The 20,532-nt window shown below is 42.8% G+C and overlaps 1 protein-coding gene across 4 annotated transcripts in view; it reads left to right on the top strand.

The window, feature by feature from the left end:
- Window positions 1-20,532, top strand: part of robo2 (roundabout, axon guidance receptor, homolog 2 (Drosophila)) — a 259,431-nt gene that overhangs the window by 179,104 nt on the left and 59,795 nt on the right. The window lies entirely within an intron of this gene.

Below are 20,532 nucleotides of genomic sequence, written 5' to 3'. Positions count from 1 at the left end.
ATACTCGCAAACACAAATACATAGGGGCTCAGTAACTCTTCTCTGAAATAAATGGAGAGACTATTCACTTCCCTCTAGACAGCAGTATTTAGTAATGTCACCTGGGGCAAATGGGGAGGGGTCAGGAGTCAGGGGGCTGAAAATGGACCCATCTAACCTGCACCATCGTTCATCATGATGGCTGGGTTAAGGGAGAAAGAAACAAAAGAGGAGGCTAGATCGGAGAGGAAGACAGCTTGAGCATGGGGGTTCTCAGACCAGGTTTCCCACTATGATGGATAGAGGATGTTTAAAGAGTATAGTGCACTTGATGCTTGTGCGGCTGAAGAGCGAGGGAATAAAAAAACGAGGCTGAATGAAATGATTCATCACTAGTGAAAAGGTATTAGTTGAACTGAAGGACCAGTAAAGAGGGTAAAAAATGGGGAGGAGTAGACAAGAGGGGAAAGCGAATGACATAATCTCAGAGGTTTAAAGGTGAAGATTTGGTTAAAGAAGGGAATTAATGCCAGCTAGCAGATGGAGGATCTGCCAGGCAATGTTAAATAATCATGCTGAGTTTAAAGAGAAGTGGGTGGGATGGGTATTGTTTCGTCTTATCCCACCCCTTCAAAGTACAATTTTTTTCCTGCTGTCTGTCTAGTGGTGGGTCTTGGGTGTTACAGGGATTATGAGTTTTGCCAGGCAGGCTGGGGTTAAGATGAATCGTTGTCCTTTTGGATCCAAGATGGTCATTATCATTCCCACATGGTGCCGCCAGATAAAGCCCCCAAAGCCTTTTTGATTCACATGGGTTTGTTGTCCGTCTCATTTTTCTTTTGTTTCTTTGTTTTCTAAGTAAATGCAGCACTGCTTTATTCCACCTCTTGAAGCTGAGTGAGGCCCCCATAGCTCATTTGTAAGTTTAACGTATATTGTTTTTAGAGCTCAGTGAGTGATAGCACTAATAAGGGAAATGACATGCACTTTCCAAAATACTGCACTTATAGCACTTATATACTTCACTTTTAGGTGAGAACCATGAGTCATAATGATTAAGCAATTACATTGTAACAAACAGTTATTTTTTTAATATCAAAACATTTGTCATTTGTCAAATAAACACGGCAATTTAGTGTTTAATGTTATCGGATTTACTTTGTTTTTCCAAATGAATAGAATTACTGCTGGTTTAATTGTAAAGTCAATGCATAAAAGAGGATATTTGCAAAAAAGAGTTAGTATTCATCATCTTTCTCCTGTGCGGCATAGATGGTCCTTGAACAAGCACTATTTTTGTCCATAGCGAGACACAACAATGCATGTGTTTCCATCTGTCGCCTTGGTAGCAAATAACAGGGTTTAAAACCATTTCTCACATGGATTCCCTTAATGGTTGTCTCTGTCTCATTCTTCTCCAATCAGAGGCCAGTGCGATTAGCCATGTCAGTCACGAGTAAAAGCCCCTCGTATACAGTGGCTCTGCAGTTTTCAGAATGAAAAGACTTGGGGCGGGGGGACTCTCCAGTGGCAGTCTGAACACTGGAGACATTCAAATTCACATCCGCTTTTGTAGTGTCACTTCAATATTGTAGTATGGAGAAACATGTTGACATTCCTCTCCACAGGATTATTGTCAGTCTTTGTGCTGTCCATTAAGGCCACGCTACACATTATTCTGGGTAAATAATAATCCACCCAGGCTCACTGCATGACTCTCTCAGATGCAAATAGGTTTTAAATGACAAGGAGATTAAACGTCAGCTTGTCTGGTCAGCTCACTAGCAAATTTAGCTAGTCTGGACAATATCAGTTTAGAACAGTTTTGATCGATATGTGAAAGCTGTCAGCAAGTGTTGGTGATCTGAATATGTGTGCTTATATTAGGTCATGCATGCCGATGCGAGGTGGTGTGTTGATTTTAAGGAGACGTGCTGTCCACTTTGTTATGCACTTTGCTGCAGCACAGTGTATACACTACTCTCTTCCCATGTGCACCCATGTTTGCACAGCAGTGGACATGAGCCTTAGCTAAGAGCATCTAGGGTGCTATGATTAAGTATTAATTCAGGCATGTGATCGATTTCCTTCCAGCCTCTGAAAAAGCGCTGAGCGGGGGGGGGGAGTGTTCAAACACTGACTCGGATTAGTGTTCAACAACAGATCTTTTTTTTTTCTCTTTTGCTCTGGGTGCTATGTAGAGCATTCACTGCTGAACTGACCAGACAGACCACATGCAGTTAAAGAATTATGTTCTCTTTAATCACCATCACGTGATGCTCTTTAATTTTTCCTCTCCAGACACAAAGTTGTCAGAAGGGTCACAGAGTGTTACTGCTGCACACTCTTCATTTGATTAAAGGGAAAATGTGTTGTTTCTCTTTGATTGTAGGGCGAGACATATCTTTCGCTCTTTGCGAGAGTGGCAAACTGGAGATGCGTCCCTATCCCTTCACATCTCCCCCTAGCAGATCACTTGATCTCTGACCCATGCTCAGGATAGATTGACACTCATGCCACTCTGTCAGTGGAAAGGCCTTTCGAACCCATTTCTAACCCTGCAGGTCACCAATTAGGCTCTACGTCCATCATCCAGCTGGCCATCCCAGACCCCCCTTTTCCTATAGATGATAGCCTGCCACAGGGAGACCATATTGGTCCTGTCCATTTGTCTTCATCAGGAGCTATCGGAGTAGAGGCCTTCCTAACCCCAGAGGGGCCCCAACCTCTGCTCATGTCTCACTCACTGCCTCTAACTTTCCCTGAAAGGTCCATGCATATTCTTATAAACCATACCTTGAGAAGCACTTGATGGCCGGCAGAATGGCACCCTATTACAATGAAGCACTTTGTTTTTAGCATGACAATGAAGAGTGGGAATGGGGCGCAAGCAGCAGACAGCACACTGAATAACGATAGCTTCAGAGGGGCCATGGTGCACTGAAGCGTTAGTAGGGCTTCGCCAGTATATTTCCCTGGAATTGGATAGGGTGAAACAAGACTGAAATGGCAGTCAGAGGCCAGTTAATGGGTCTGTCAACACAGCCAACATTGCGTTTGAGTTTACTGTTTTAGAAACATTTTCTGCGGGGGTGTGTGCATACGTGTATTCGCTGGCCATCTACACCAGTGCACATACAGTTTGTGTGTATGAGGGCCTCCTTCCTCATCACTCAAGTCGAATGGACATCAGGCAGCAGTGAAATTAGACTGTCTCTCCTTCAATGGTGGACTGTCACTGCTGAGATGGAAGCAAGGTGAGCAGTCTGGTCCCAGGACACTTTTAGTGGAGGCCCATTTTGAAGCATTTAATGTTTGACAGACAGTGTCAAAAGCACGATGACCTACAAACAGCCACACTGTCTATAAAACAGGTGTGGCAAGGCCACGGCAGGAAAGTCACACACCCATTAAATCAGAGAAGCAGTTGCTCTTTATTTTGTCTGAGGGTCTGTATTTGGCACCATCTAGCTACCAAGTATCAACTAAGGCAATTGATGTAGTTGTATAACGATGGGGCCCCTCTTTTTAGAGAAGCTTTGGATAGATACATGTATATGGCAGTCAGACCTTCATGTTACTAAGATATGACTAAACTTATGCAGGCATGCACATGAATTTGCACATGAATTGCAAGGTTAATCTCAAGACCGCCCTCTCCCTTCACAAGCTCGTGATTATAAGGTTTGGTAATTACTGTGGAGGTAATCTTCATACTTTTCTGTCTCTCTCACTGTTGGCATTCCCCATCACTCTTTATGTTCCAGACATGTAATATATGACTGCTTTACTCCTTGTCTTTTTTTCAGACCTACATACTAAACACTTCTGTAAGCATTCCTTGTGTTCATTTTGGTGTGCAGAAAGGCATACATGAGGCTTAGAAACAGCTGGCAACACACACAGCATGTTGTGACTTTATGGTGATATTGCTCATGCACTCCCTGAAGCATCTCTTTGTCTGATGGCTAAGTGGAGTGAGGTTACAGTCTCTTATTTTATCAGGCTTTTACCACTCCTCCGCTTCCCTCTCTCCCATTACAGGTCATCCTGCAGCATCTCCCGCCGCTGTGCTTAAATGTTTAAAAGCCTTTTCCCCTTCAGCTTTACTGTTTGTTTACCTATTTATTATTTTACCATTCCCTTTATACAGCCGGTTATAATATTACTCTCACTTCTTTTTCTCTCTATATGTATGACTTGTTTTTTTTCCTCACTTTGTGTCTGCTCTGATAAGTGTCTAGCCAGATGCTTGGCCTCCCAAGTCAGTCAATGGTCCTAACACTCACAGCAGATCAAATATGTCCACTGAGTGCAGAAACAAAACTGTATCTATATCTTTTCTCATGCCCCATTCTTAGCATGCCCTGTGATCCCCTAGTTTATACAAGGTCTGGTTGTCCTTGCAGATTTAGCCACTTTAATTTGCGTTTGCCCATAAATGCTGTGTTGATTCACGACCAGTAATTTAGCGTGTGGCCACAAGAGGAGTGGATAAGGCCTGGTTCCTGGCCATTAATACTGGAGCTGCAAGCGAGTGAGAGTGGAAAGTCCTCCAGACTCCATTGATTCACCGTCTCCATGCTGCATACTGATGCAAGTAGCCCTGCCTTATGCTGTAGTTCAACAACCAGTGGGTGGGCAGGGTGGGAGGGTTGAGAAAAAGATTTTCAAAATTGCCTTGGATTGACACAGATCACAGTCTACAATGAGTAGCTTTGCTGGTTCCAACTCCAGTTAGACCCCTACTCTCCAGAGGAGCGGCTGAACTATAGAAAGGCCATTTTTTTGCCTCTTAAGTTTTCACCAGCTGTCGATGACTCTTAGTCATCTCTCAATTGTCTGTTTAGACAGAAGGCTTCAGAACAAAGTGGTGTGTATAGCAGGTGTCTTCCAGCATGCAGGCTTACCTCTAGTTTATAATGCCTTAGTAGTACATTTGTAATTTCAGTCATGATGAAGATTAATAGCTCATTCCCATCAACTAATCACTGTTGATGTTCAGTGAAAACAGTCATGACCTTGATGGCTCAGTCAGACACCCAGAGGGTTCAAGCAACTTAACCCTGAGGGGTTAAAGGTTGACTAAAATGGTTAACAGAGCATAGAGTAACACCTGATCTAACCTCAGTGTGACCGGAGACCAAAGATTGACCACCAGTTGGAAGCCCAGCTAATTTGTCAGTTGGACTTTCCCACATTGCTTCAGCACACATGTGTAGGTGACAAGGTCATGAACACTATAAAGAGGCAATAGTGGCATCCTGCTGTGAATAGCATGAATAAACATTGAAAATGCATAATGTTTTCTGGCAAAAAGAAGGGCTGAAGGTGTAGAACTTAAGTTTAAAAAAAAAAAGGACTTACAAGAAGTTCAAAAGTCAAAGTGTTTCTTGAGTTATATCTTTTGTTGTCTAAAAAAAGATAGACTTTAACCAGTAAGCTTAACAACAGATTCACTTTAAGCTGAGAAACATGTGCATATGTTTGTTACGGAGGCCCCTTTCTTCTCAAACAAAGAGTCTAATGCTGCCAGCTTTGTTGAACCACTGTGCTCCAGTATGGTGGCTGTATGTGTAGCTGGCCTATGTGTCAGTGCTGCTGAGGCCCTGTCTGCTCTCTGGGGAGTCTCCTTCCACTTGCTCACTTTATCCTCCTGCTGTTGCTGCCTTGTGGGACACACAGGCGCACAGAGCCCAGATTGAGCCACTCTTGCTTGGCCGTGCTCCATTCCTCCAACAACGCTAATTACGTCTCAAATGGTAATAGATGAGGCCTCGTTAGCAGCTCTCACTCCCTTGAAAGATTCACAAACATACATCAGAGGGGCCACTGATCGGCCTGAGCTGCCTCCTTCAAAGCCGGACTTCTCAGGGAGCTGGGGGCCCGGTTCGCTAATTACTCCTGCAGTTCCACACTGTTGCCCTGCACACCGCCTGCACAGAGAAGACAGCTCTTCTCGCATCACCGGTGCTATTTTCAGTTATGCCTGCCCTCAAACCCAACCCAAACTGCATAGGCGTGTTAAATCTATAATTCAATGATTAAATTAGTTCGTTGTCTATTTTTTTTCTTTTCCATAAACCAGCTGCTAATGTAATGACATTGCAGAAATCAGTTCTCTCATAGTCACCAACAGTTTTAACCCCAATTATAGACACTCTGGCATCTTATCAGATAGACAAAGGATAGTTCATGGGGAAATTCTGTCTCATGATCTTACCACACTGTGTGAACAGTTTTGCATAAAACAGATGTAAAATTCTGGTTCTTCCTTCAAGTATCTCATTAAAATACACGTCCATGTTTGCACAGTGTTAATATGCACAGAATATTGCATTTTTTGTGTATATTGTTTAGTATTACAAGGCTGTATTTTGCATTTGCTACCATTGCCTTACCTGTTGAAAGCTGCCACTCCACATGATGTATCACCATGAAGAAAAGCTGCTCTGCAAGCTTGTTAAGCTTGGGTGCATATAAGATATTGATTGGTATATACCCCTATGTGGCTGGATTCTCTTCATTGTTTAAGTGATTTAATTCCACAGAATCCCATTAGATTTCATTATCATTTGTGTTTCATTCGCCGGCTGCTGTGAAGGAGATGAAGTCAACAAGAAGATTACATGCCGCTCTAATTGTGGTGTGGTTTACAGTGTGCCTGTTTGACTGCATCGATCTGCTGCGAGAAATAATAATAAAATGAAAGTAAAGCAACGCAGGGAAGGAAGAGGAGGCAAGCGAGCAGGCCCTTGTTACTGAAGGAATGATGTATTGATCGCGTCTGACAGGGTACTGTGGACTGATCAATTCTGATGGGCAAGAGGAGCCTGTTAGGAGGTCTCCTGGGTCGTCAGGGTCACTCAGGCAACAGGCAATTTGAGAGAAATTAACTCATCAAGGAAAAGAGGTAGGTGGAAAAATTGAGGGGGTGCGTGATTAATCGAGATTAAAAATGTGAGGATTATGTTGAAAATAATTTATTAAGTACCATAAGGTGAGGATTTTCATTTCTGTATGAATGAATAAGTGGGCCGTGAACCTCCTACTCCTTACCTGTTCCACTACGTGAATGGAACCACACCTATCTTAATTTTCAGGCTTGCAACTGAAAATAGAAAGATGTAGCAATAGTGTCAAATGAAGTATTTGTGTCTGCTGTCCAGCATCTTTCCAAGGATGCTTTTCCCTTGTGTACACTACGCCTGGTCTTCCGAGCTAATTGATAGCCTGTACATTAATTTAAGTCAGACATGAGTGGCTGCTATTAATGAAGGTAGAATTTGCTGTCCTGACAGTGAAGTGAGGGCTCACGGGAGAGTGATCTACAGCTTGAGGCACAGTCTAGAGGCAGATGCTGGAGTGGTGTAGAGTGAAGCAGCCATTACATTTCAAAAAGGCATTCACTGTGAGCTGAGAATGAATCCATTTTCACACTAAAATTGCCTCTATAAATTGGTCTAGGACCCATTTTCTGCATGTAGAGCAGAAACATGAGCAAAGTTTAACTCCTCAATTGCTTGGACAAAACTCACAGAGGATAATGACGAAGCGAGCAGCGGGGGTCACTCCACAGTGGCAAATGTACGATCGGGTTTGTTTATTGCTTTATATGCTCAGATCGATAGGTCCATCCACACTGGCACCCCATTTGCATTTAGCCTGCGTAATTGCTGGCATTAATAGCACACATTTACAAAGTATTGTCAGCCATGAAGTGATTATGGTAATCAGCAGACGGATTTGAAAAGGCAATTTTAAACTGCATTTTTTTCTCTCTCAAATGAGTTGATCGACTTCAATCATCTGAGTGCTCTGCGGAAGAGTGGCCATCAATTATCTGTGTTAATGACAGGTTTTTAGCTGGACAGGGGTGTTTGCACAACGACGTGACAACGCAGTTACACACGTGTTGTTTTCTTCATGGGTGTCTGTTATTTGCACAATGCTGGAGGGTTATGTTGATATAAAACATGCAACAGTTACCTGGTGGGATCACACTTTTGTGGGCATGGTGAGGTCAGGGGGTCATCCATAGCAGAGTGCTTACATGTCACCTTTCTGCTATTTAAACTGAGGCACTTTGCCCCATCCCCGCGTCTCCCCCTTGCCCTCATATTTAATTCAGTAGCTGCCCAGAGAGCAGGACCACTGTGTCTGGGTGACTTCTCAAATGTTGTGCTGAAGCAGGGACAAATAATTTTGCCCTCCTTTTGACAGTATCTCTAATAGCTATGGTTTTACCACTGACCAAACACTCCTACTGACTCATTAATAAAGGACAGATATCAGAAGTGGATACTTTAGCCGTCATTATTTACTTTTTGTGTTGACTAAGGGGATGAGGTGCAGACGTCCATGCTGAAATTGAGGAAGCAGTCAAGCATAAGCTGAGCTCCTAGCTCTATATTTAACGACCGTTTTTGGAGGAGGAGGATGCCTTCTTGTGGCTTGTTATGCTTCCCCCACATTCAGACCTGCTGTATGAAAATACAGCTCTCCGTCCCTGCTATCGTGGATTCAGATATTCAGTTATTCATAGCTTGAGGCTGAATAATGAAAGACGGTGAAAAAACACTTCAGTCTGTTCCTCCCTCTGCCTGTCTCTCCCCTTCTGTCTCTTGACTGGATTTCTACTTAGTTCTTAAGTCCTATTAAAGAGGTGCACCTCCATCTCCAACTCACTAACATGACATTTGATATTCAACAGCGTTAATGAAATTTGAAAATTAGTAGCGATCTTTGCTAATCAAAGATTAGGATATAAGACAGCGAATCGTCCTCTGTCGATTCACACAGAAGGCAGAATCATCCTATATATCTTTCGACATGGTTTTTCAGCCATACAGTATGCTAGGTGGGAGTCTTGGCATCTTGACAGTGATCCATGCCTTCAAAAAGCCCAGAGTGATGCGGCATATGCATACAGAAGTAGCTCTTTTGATGGCTGCGGCGGAGCAGAGGCTTGCACAGCACGGAGGCTGCAATTGCTGCCACTCTGTTCTACTCTTTTATGTGGCTGTGAGAGACGGAGGTGTTAGAAGACATGCATAAGGCTGGGACTGTGACACTGCTTCATTCTTAAGTTGTGGTCACTTATTTGTTTATTTTATTTTATTGTATTTTTTTTGGTCCGACGGCACAGCTAGTTACCCGGAATACATATTTTGAAGCAAAGAATAGAACTAGTGTTAAAAAAACAGCCTTTACTTTTGCTTAATTGCATACAATACACAAGGACACAGCTTGCTTACATCTTCTGAAAGCTAAATTTGATTATTTATTAACTGTTTTAAATCACAATTCATTCAGATCTTGTTGTGTAGTGGATCACCTCTGTTTCTCTGTTGACAGTTTGATTCTATACTTATTGGTGTTGATTAAGCCTCCTGTGGAGAGCACATTACCCCAGTAATTTATCCTCCATAGTTCTTATTTTTCCACTTTCACCTGCTTGGTTGTGTGTGTCCAGAAGGGGGCAGACAACCAAAAAGGCAAATCAATGTTTTGCACTGTGTTATCTGTGTGTGTAGCTCGAAGAGAACTGATAAAAGCGCACACACTAATTGGGTTTTACAGCAACCACAATCTCACAATGCTCTTTCATTACCCAGGGGACACAGTGTCTAGTTGTTTCTGTGTTCATACAGGGGGGTTACACCATGTGTGCATGCACGTTAATGTTTGTATGTGTGGGCTTGTATCATATGTGTTGTGCGTCAGCCCCCACTGATCTGAGACTGCAGTGCCTGCGTGCAATCAGGGATATCAGCGGAAGCAAGAAAAACAACTCAAGTGGTGTCTTTAGCCGCACTACAGTGAACGTCCACCCCAACAACAGGGGTTCCTCCTAATGGCTCCACAATGTTGTGCTTTGTGGAGTTAGATGCGATTTCAAATGTCATTTTATCATCACAACCTTTCAAGCACCTTTTTAAATTGAAAATTAAATATTGAATTTGAAAATATTTAAAGAAAAAAAAAGGTTATGTCAACCCCAAAGAGTCACCTTTGGATGGAGTATTAGTTGGTGATTTTCAAATGGTTTAAAGTCTGGTGTTTATACATCAAATGATGCATTTTTTATTGATTGTAATTTCCTAAAAAAAATTTAGGGAAAAAGTTGTGAATTTCTTTGTAGATATCCACTCCTTAACTGTCTTAACTATAGATGCATTTTGAACTTATCAGCTATCGACTAAATGAAAGACAACCAAAGTAATCTTTGCACTTGTTTGGAAATAATTACTCAAGTGGGCACAAATTGAACCCTGTCTTGATTTTCCTTAATAATGGCTATCTAATTACATGTTCCACACAGTAAGTAATTAGGGCTTATTGTTTGGAAACTGTTAAAAAAAAAATCTTAACTTAATTATTTAATTTCATTTTAATTTATTTAACTTAAGATAAAAATAAAATAAAGCTGCACCGATATTTCCCCATGTCTAAAATTGGTCTGCAATCTAGTCATTGCCAGCAAGTGTCTTTCAATGCCCTTAATGTTCTTTGTCTCAGAACCAGAGCACAGATTTGCATTTACTTGTTCTTGCTAGACACATCAGTGTCAAACAGTGGCAAGCATCCTACAGAACCTACATATTGTGTTGCCAGACTAAACCCTCTTTCGTTCTGTTTTTACCAGTTCTTGCTCAGTGGGTTTACCTGATTTAATCATTAGCTAATTGCCACATTCAGTCAGTGCTGATTGATTACTGCACAGCAGCTCTTGGTTAATAGCATTGTGGGCCTATTGCTGGTCACAAACTGGATTCTCCTGTGTGGTCACATCTCTATAAAAAATGGGGACTGTGAAGATAAAGAGCACTGCATGGGTGAAAGTGGAAATGCATGTCCATGCACGCCCACACAAACACACACACAGTATCTTTTCACTGCTCTGTCTGTGCTGGAGAATGTTTGCCCTGGAGAGTTCTGGGATCAGTGTGCTGTGCTGCTGTTGAGCCACTGTCTTGTCCTTGTAGGTCACTGGTGCCCTCCAACGATATCTTATCTCATCTGCAGTGCAGTCGATACTGTTGACAGGACTCCAAATAGCTTCTGATTAGAAGTTCCCTCATTAGCTTTGTTTCTTTGCCTAAATAATTAACCCCACATCCCCAGCCTACAGAGATGTTTATGGTACCAGCGTGGTATGAAGCAGTGCGGTTTCATCTCCCTTTTGATGGAGGAGAGAAATGGAGAGGCTGAGGAAAGGGAGGGTTGAGGGATAGAACGGGAATGGTTTAGACACACTGCTCTGCACTGATCCTGAGCATGGCAGCCAGTGGTGTGTTTCAGATTGTTTTCCATTTGCATGATAATATGAGCATGGATTGACTCACACAAACACACACAGACATTCACACATACACACACATAAATGCACACCCGGGTTATTACATACAGACTGCTGCTTTATACAGGGCAGATTACCTGAGTGAGCATCCTTGGTTTTACTCCATGCCCTGAAATGAATGAAATTCTCACCATTAGCACACAGGTTACATAAGCCCGGTGTACAGGTATATCCAGCTGCACTAATGCTGTAAGCTGATTACAGATGGAATTAAGACAATTACTCCTCTGTACAACAGTTAATGTGACTGAGACAGTGGGAAAAAAACTAAACTAAACTGTGATATGGATCCTCTCAAAAATCCACAAAATAACACTGAAGAAGCTGTAACTTTATAAATCCTTTAAATGCTCCACTAAGCTGGTTAATGTCAAACATCTAAGCATTGTTCATGCATTTATAAATGCAATTTCAGATTGCATTCATATACAATTACATGTCAAGCATAAACATGTCAATTATTATGTGTTTCTTGTTGTGTGGTATTTTTAAAATTTCTTTTCATCCGGCCCCTTCTCATTATGAAAATAACTATTTTTTTGGAAATTTGGTAAAGATCTTCACTTGAACTCAGGGTTAAAGGGATTAGATGCCAAAAGTTAAGATCACTTTGTTTGTCTTTTTGTTTTTTTTACCATACTCAACAAACATGTTAATGTGAGGAAATCTATGCCAATGTTTAATAGGATGTAAAGGGATAAGGTGATGTTTTTTATATAATAATAATAATAAATAATAATGGATTGCATTTATATAGCGCTTTTCGGGACCCCTCAAAGCACTTTACAATACCACTATTCATTCACTCTCACATTCATACACTGGTGAAGGCAAGCTACAGTTGTAGCCACAGCTGCCCTGGGGCAGACTGACAGAGGCGAGGCTGTCATATCGCGCCATCAGCTCCTCTGGCCATCACCAGTAGGCAGTAGGTGAAGTGTCCTGCCCAAGGACACAACGACCGAGACTGTCCGAGCCGGGGCTCGAACCGGCAACCTTCCGATTACAAGACGAACACCCAACTCTTGAGCCACGATCGTTTTTATATCCAAAAAACTGAAAACATATACAGGCCCTGACTAATTATCAAGAACAAAGTGAGACTGTGACCTTCTTTTACATTGGAGTCTTTGGTGCCCACTTATTAAATCTTTTAAAATCTTCGCTGTATGATATAAACAGCTGCTTGACTAGTTGGTCTTATGTCCTCAAGGTGGTAATTCTGGTTTTATCTCAGGAGCTTCAAGGGAATGTGCATGAGAGCAATTTCTGCCATTTCAGTGAATTATAGAGTGATCATGCTGTTATTAGTGCTGTTGGTGCATAACTCTGCTGCGTGCAGGGCAACTGCTTTCCATACAAACTGACAGACTGCAGCACAGAAACTTCAAATTGCAATTTGTATATGTATGAGTATGTGGTACTTAGGTGAGGCTAATGTAGCAGTGATTTGCTGAGCAGGCAGAGGCACTGCTACAATTTATTCCAAGTATTTAGATGTTATGTGCAGCATTCAATCATGCTTCAGCAGACACACATAAAACGTATTGGGGATAATAGTTGCGCTGGTTGTACAGGGGGGAGTTTTCGAATGCGCTGCCTAAGTGGTGAATTGCTTTACTCCCTCCGTCATAAACAGCGTACACATATATACAGTGGAACATGGAAATGATTAAAAAAAATACCTGCCCATGGATGAGGCTGTTGTAAAGGTCATCTCTGTATCCAGTTTAATTTTTGCTCTCCCTCAAGAGTTAAGATCTATAAAGCGATCAATAAATCTCTTTAAATGTCTCAGCATCCAGGCTGTGTGTGTGATTTAACACCCTGCCTCTTCTGCTTTCTGTTCACCTCACTGACAGACCTCAGCCTTCCTCTGCTCACAAATCTAACTGTATCACCTCCTGCCTGAGCCATCCACATAGAAAATGGTCAGACCTTTACATTTGATGGATAACAGACCTGGTTCAAAATCCTCTGGAAGGTTCTGATTCAGAACCATCAGATGATTCCTGATACAGAAAATGTGTCACCTGTGATCTACAGTGGGGAACAAAGTGTCCTTAGGTGTGGGATTCTTACTTTCAGGGAGTATTGATTGAAGGACAGATGATCTGAAGAGGCCATTAGGAGAATTGAGGAGGGGAGAAAAGGCAAGGGAAGAGTGTGATGAACATGCACCCCTCTAATCATTATGCCGCGTCCAACACTGCCTACAGCATCAACCTTACATGCCGATCTATACGCCGTAAAGTAGAATTATTTCAGAAGTTACAGCAGCACTGTGAGTGTTCTGTTCAGTTCATTTAAATTCTTGTTTGTAGCCATTTGCTGCTACCATGTTGCAGGGCCGGCTCTGCATCTGCACCAATACACACATGACTGCACACCACTGATGGGTGGGGCTCTGTCACAATGAGCACAAGGAGACACAATAATGGCATACATGCACAAACACACCAAATTTTTTACAATGTCTCCTAGTATCTTCTTAGTCCAGGATGTAGATTGGTGTCAAGGGAGGACAGCTGAGTATAGTAAACTGGGCTATCTACAGCTGTTGCAAACGCCTCCTTTCCTCCTCCAGCTTGTCCTGCAGAATGTTATGAAGCACACTTGCACTTGGGGCTCATCAGGCCAAGCTAGATAAAAGCTGCTCAACTCCAGCAGAGAGCTTAATTAAAACGGGGCTGCCATCGCAGAGTGACACCTTTTACAAGCTCCTAACGGCGCTCTGCTCGCCGTTACTGCCAATCCAATTATAGAGCAAAACAATAAAATAGACACACAAGGAGCTGCAGCAAACACGCTGGCATAAAGAGAAAGACAGGGATGCTGTTAAAGGTTTTATAAAGATTTGCAGAGTGGACATAGGTCTAGACTGCAGAGGTTTCCTTTTTCACCAGAGATGCCGATGTAAGTATATGCCACACTGGATAAGAAACTACTTCCGTGTGTGTTTCTGTGTGCATGTGCACACTGTGTCTACGGTAGTCCTGCACTGTTCTTTCAGCAGGGACACAGTTCAGCAGCTTCCTGGGATTATATTTCCCTGTGGAAGGACACTACCTCAATGTCATCAGGCCAGAACTTACACAAATATGCTGAAGAGATGCACACACAGCACCATTATCATCGCACAGTACCCACAAAAAGCATATCAGATGTTCGTTTTTTCAGGGCCAGCAATGGAGCTACTCTTTCGGTTCGACAGCGTGTCACAGCTGGACTTGTGACATCTGTTACACTTGAACAGCTACATGGAAAAAAATCTGTGGGGGGTAATACATATTAACTCTAACCCTGCAGGTAAGAGGGGGTGATGGTGAGGATAAAATGTAATAAGATATTTTGTAGTATAGAAGGAGAAGATGACAGGCAAAAGATGTATGAATTTTAGTATTAGAGCCTGAGCGAACTCTGGAATTTAATTTGTATACTGGGCACCTTGTTTTAGCGAATCGTATCCCTGATAAGAGCTAATGGAGTCAGTCTCAGCTAGTGATTGGGAGCCGCTTAACTAAGTTTGCTTTTCCAATTGTTTCAAAATCCAACTTATGACTCACTCCATGTCATATATACCGAGATAGGGCTGATGCAATAGGAGACTGATTTCTGCTGGAGGAAACATTAACAGGGGCATTTGCCTGCTGCAATACTTCCGCTCTTCCTTTTTAGCTTCTCACTTTACTTCCTCTCTACTCTTGCTTTACCCGATGCAGGAAGCAGACCCACCTGCTCAATCATGATGCCTCACTACCTCTGTCCGTGCTGTCTCTTTGCTGGAATTGGCAGAAAATCAATCCCACTCTCATCTCCAAACCCCCCCCACCCTTCATCGCGTTCCTCCTTCACGTCTCACTCCCCCTTCTGGCTGCAAAGTGTCCATTCTGGACTGAGCACAACCATCAGCACAACATCATGCCTTATCAGAGCAGGCACAAAGGCCCATGGGCACATTGTTCATCAGTATCAGCCAGCTCCAGTTTCAGCACACTGCCTGCATCTGCCAAGCCCCCCAAACACAGTCATGACCATAAACAAGACAACAGACTGAAAACTGGAGCGGCCACCAAAATCATTTTGGGGAAAAATGCATCTTTAATTGTAGTGCCTGTTAATTACGGAGTGCTATGAGAATGGGAAAAGATAGAGATGAGGATATAGCCCATCATCATTTATTATGTAAATCTATTCCATTTGAGACACAATTAAGCGATTAGAAGGCTGTCGCTCTCTGCTCTTTCTTCTCCTTGTCCTCACTTGTCTTTTTCTTTGCTTTTCAGCATATTACTGTAATGAAGCCATTACTTCTTCAAGTGAATTTTAATGAGTTTTTAAATAACATTTTAATGAGCTATACATTACCATAAAGCATGGATTAGGCTAAATTGAATTTTGTATGTGTGCGAGCGTGTGTGTGTGTGTGTTAGTATTGTTAAGGAAAGAGGTTCATTAAGAGTTAATTATATTGTTTCTCAGGAGCCACACCACAGATTTTTCTTGGCCTCAGATTTGCCCACTGTCCTCTTACTGTCATTACTGTGCTGCTCAGGGGCTTGTTAGGCCAAATTAGGGGTGCTGTTTGAAAAATTAGCTTTGATTGGGGCTGCTGTTTAAATAAAGATATTTGTTTCGGCTTATCTACTTAATCAGAGGTCGAAGCTCCATATGAGGCATGAGTGTGATGGAATGCGCTCTCTTCATTTACATTCAGCCCCATCTATTTAGTCCCTTTGTACTCCTCACCACCTCTTCAGTTTGACCTTGATCAGGCATCCTCTCGTTATCCCCTGTTGTTTTGTGTTATGTTCATTCTTTTTTTCTCAGTGCTCTCACCAGGGCACAGGAGCACTGTCTCTTTTATTCCCTCCGAGGCTCTATTAAAGATCCACATTTCATACGGTATCCCCCCAACTATAATATCACTGGCAGCCATATGAGTCTCTTTACTTTCACTATTTTCCATATTCTGCAAATCTTATCTGCGAAAGTGTCAGTGTTATTTACAATCCCTTAGCACAGGATTTGCAGATAGGGAGAATGGTGGTGATCATATCAGACTTGGCCATGGTCTGTGGAGGATGACTGGGTGTGAATGTATACGGCTTCATCTGCAGAACCTCATCTGCAGTCAGTGCAAAGAGGAGAACACTGACAAGCCAGTGAAAGTGAGTGTAGGGGGCAATATGCAATTCATTGGACAACACTGGGATTGGAAAAAAATGATTAACAGAGAACGCAGCAGAGTGACCCCTGATGATGAAGAGAATAAGGCAGACAGAGAGATGGATATTATTTGTGCTAATGATGAGAGTCTCTATCAAGCTCTCATAGGAGGCACAGCCTTGGGCATGGCCAGACAGTCATATTTTCGCAGCTGTTTCTGTGGTCTGACCTGCAGCCCCTCAGTGGAGGGATATAGGGGATATGTGCGAACCTGCTGCTTGCCTGCCTGCTGAGGGGGTAATTTCTGCATCTGGATGAGGGGCAAAGGTTAGCTCTGGCCGGTGGGAGGGCAAATGAGCGAGTCAAACCTGGAGAAAAAGCTTGCATCCAGACAAATGGAGCATATCTCCTTTCAGTGTGGTCTAATATAGTGTGGCATTATCCTTCTCCTGCCTTCAGCATCCACAGCAATACAAAACATCAGTGACAGTACATACAGTAGGTTTGCTTTGTCAAGTGAGATATATATTGTCTATCTTCTCTAAGGGTGGGATTGAAAGTGGTGGCATTGTAAAAGCACTCTACCAGATGAACCGCAAAAACCACTCAAATGAAATGATATTATAGCTTGGAGCTACCTCTCTACAGCTCTCCTAGTTTGTGTGTGCATGGTTTATTTTCTAATCAGAGTGTGGGTAGAAGGTGGTGGGTTTGGGTGGCGGGGTGTGGCCCCAGGCTTCTAACTGTTGTAATCTCACTGTGCGTTTCTGAGCCCCTGACCCAAGAGAATATCTATGAAAGCACGGAGGGTCTGTTCTACCATTAACTGGGAGGGAAGAGTAATAACAAGCACACAAACATACACAAATATTCATATTTGCAGTATCACAAAGAGATATGAAAGCCGGCGGCTTTTAAGACTGCTTCACAGTTTGTCAGGGTTGGTGTGTAGTTGTTTGTGTATGTGGGGAGCATCTATCAAGGTGATATGAATGTCAGGAATAGGTCTCAGACGTCTGTGGTGTTGTGGCAGTGAGCACAACCTTTGTGAACCAAACCGAGGTGCGCTCCTGTAGGTGAATGTTTGTCGGCACTTATCTCGGTATGCAGGCTGGACGCTTCAGTCAAGGCTCCCCACTAATCTTTCTGACAAGCAGTGTCACCCTCCAGTGACTAATATCTTAGGTGGAAGAAGAGGGGGCACTGCACAAAATATTTCCCCTCATGGTGTCCTTGCCCTGCCACCCCTGTGTTACGATGCTCGTTGTGTGAGCTGTCATCTATCTGCGTCCAGCTGATTTTTGTGTGCTGAGTCTATCTTAGCTAAAAACACTCCTGCATATAGACCTTTCTAATGGTTGCTGGCATCGGCCTCTCCTGCCAATGTAGCACAGTCTGGCTTACAAAGTAGCTGTGTGGGTGTCTCCTTTGTGTTTTTGTGTTGGCAAAGACCTCCACTCTCAACCCGTTGGCTGTTTTACAGCACAAGTTGCAACCTGACTCCCTCCCCTTTAAGTTGGAGGTGTTGAAACCGTGCCAGCTGAAAGAGCTGCAAATTTGCCATGCTTTGCCCCCTGCCTGATGCTCTTTCATTCAAATCAACCCACTCCTCTGATATTTAGGAAATAAATAAATAAATAACACACGAGCGGGAAAGGCATATTAATATTTTTCAGACATGGGTTCTTTTTAGCCCGCAGCCAGATCGACAGATGTAGCACTAGTCAACAGAGGGAAGGGAATGTAAAATATATATAAATATTAATAAGCAAGTAAGCGAGCGAGCAGAGTTTGTGGCTTCCTGGTACTTCATGGGAGGTGAGGTTTTTCGGCTGAAGAAGAGCTGAATGTTTTAGGGGAAGAGAAAGGTAATTACTTCACGTCTGTTGGCTGATTCAGGCCTGAATGCCTACAGGGCCTCAGAGTTGGAGCAAAAGTTCAGCTTCTGACGGATACATACAGACCCACTAGTCGATGTTAAGGTACTAATATAAAATCATTCCCTCACAGTAGCAAGCATTGTTCCACCCATTGCATTGCCTCTGGGCAAATGAAGCCATGGTAGAGATACAGGCTGAAATTGTAATAAAGGAGTGCAAATGTTAAACTGAGAGGATGAAAATCTGAGCTGTAGGTGTTTTCTAACTGTAGGCTGATGACCTTGATGACTGCAGTTAGGATTAGATAGCTTACCAAAGTGTATTTGGGTTGGCCCATCCTCTCATTTACTTAGTAAATGTGTCTGGTGAGTATTTTCTTGGTATCAGCAAGCCCCGAACCTGCACGCAAAGCATAATCCTCTCGCCAGCGACATGTCTGTTTATTTGCTCCTAGCTGTTTGTAACCTAATGTTTATCCTGCCTGCAACAAGTGCGTGTGTGTATATCTGTTGTTCTTTGTTTGCTGGAGTGTGTGACTACTCTGTTTTTATTTATTTATTTTTCCATTTCTATTCATCGCATATTTATTTAGATTGCAGTGCAGCGATGCATTTACTGTGACGTACTGTGCCGTATTAGATTCGATTAGATAGCGTGGCACAAGCACCGTAATGATGCACCTAATGCGTGTTTCTTTTGTCACTGTTCTGTTTCAAAGGAAATTGATTCTGACAAAATCCCATGGGTGCTATCAGCAATGAATGGAAAGGAGCAATTAAATCCAATGTGATCTTGAAAACAACAGCCTATGTATGGTCCAAACCAGACTATGATTTTAAACAGCAGGGCATCTGTTTGTAATGCAAATACAGAGAGCCCATTGGTGGTGGCTGTTCTACCCACACTGGTTAGGGGGACCGGCACACTGGAGCTGGCTAATTACCTTAGCTTTTTAGATTAGAGGTCAGCCCCGCATAAGAGAGAGAAAATCTCTATCGCTGCCTACTCTGTATTCTCTCTTATTACCCCTGTGTAAAGGTTTCATTTGAATTCATGTCACACTAAAGTCCCACTCTATACCCCTGTGCATCCCCAGGATAATTGGGTTGAAAGCTTCCTCTATTCCTCCACTCTCCTTCCCCTTGGTCTAAATAAATAAATAAGAAGACAATAGCTTTGTGGCTTTCTGTAGATAGGGTAAGAAAAGTGAATGAAGAGATGAGAGAAGCCTGAAGTGCAGGGACCAGTTATCCCCTCTTATAATCCTGGCGCTCCCTGCCATTGTCCCTTGTGCCACATGGAATTTACATAAGGACCTGTGGTGCTGCCCTTAATTCAGCCCTCCTGAAGTATCTTCAAATATCTCCCAACAAGCTCAGTGCTTTCATCAGTAAGCTCAGTCAGTCATCAGAGGGATCGTGTCCCTCACCGCTGCACTGATAGTTACACTGCTGATACCAAACTTCCTAAAGTGCTACTCCAATTTATTGGATTTATTAAAGACTAAATAGGGAAAAAATAGTTTCATTTCACACATCAGGGAAGCCCCAGCTATTTAGGTCTACGTTATTTTCATTCATTCATACGGTAGGTGTTTGTTCTGAATACATCAGTGACTCAGGGTTTAATTTCTCACAGTTAGTTTGGCATGATCGTGCTTTCATGTTTGTACTTCTGTGCTTCTTGGTGTGTTTCACTGTGACAGCGACTCCCCTTGTTTGTTAATGAGCTGCTGTTGTGTGTTTCGCTGAACACTTTAGAGGGGGAGAGGCTATCCCCGCTACGGCGGGCCTACCTGAGGGTGATTAGATGCAAGGCCACAGTTGTTCAATAGACCCCCACTGTTTTTGTGTGTTAGCACATATGTGGCTGCGTGTAAGAGTACATGCCGAAGTGAAGCGCTGTTGCACCCCTGTGAGCTCTCACAAGTGAGTGACACCAGGCTTTAGGGCATTCTGACTCTGTTTGTTCTGCTCCCTCCACAGGGACCTCCATTAGCTCCAATTAGCTTTCACTTGTGCTCTCCCAGTCACATGAAGCTGTGCATCCCATTTAAATAGCCTAGATAACCGATGCATACACTCACACTATGTTGTGCAATTAACATAATACGCAGAAAGGCAGTTTCAGAATGGTAAGCTG

Source organism: Neolamprologus brichardi, chromosome 14 (assembly GCF_056152115.1).
Source record: "Neolamprologus brichardi isolate AB-2024 chromosome 14, ASM5615211v1, whole genome shotgun sequence".
Taxonomy (NCBI): domain Eukaryota; kingdom Metazoa; phylum Chordata; class Actinopteri; order Cichliformes; family Cichlidae; genus Neolamprologus; species Neolamprologus brichardi.
Note: the sequence above shows the minus strand (reverse complement) of the source record. Positions and strands in the feature narration are given on the sequence as shown.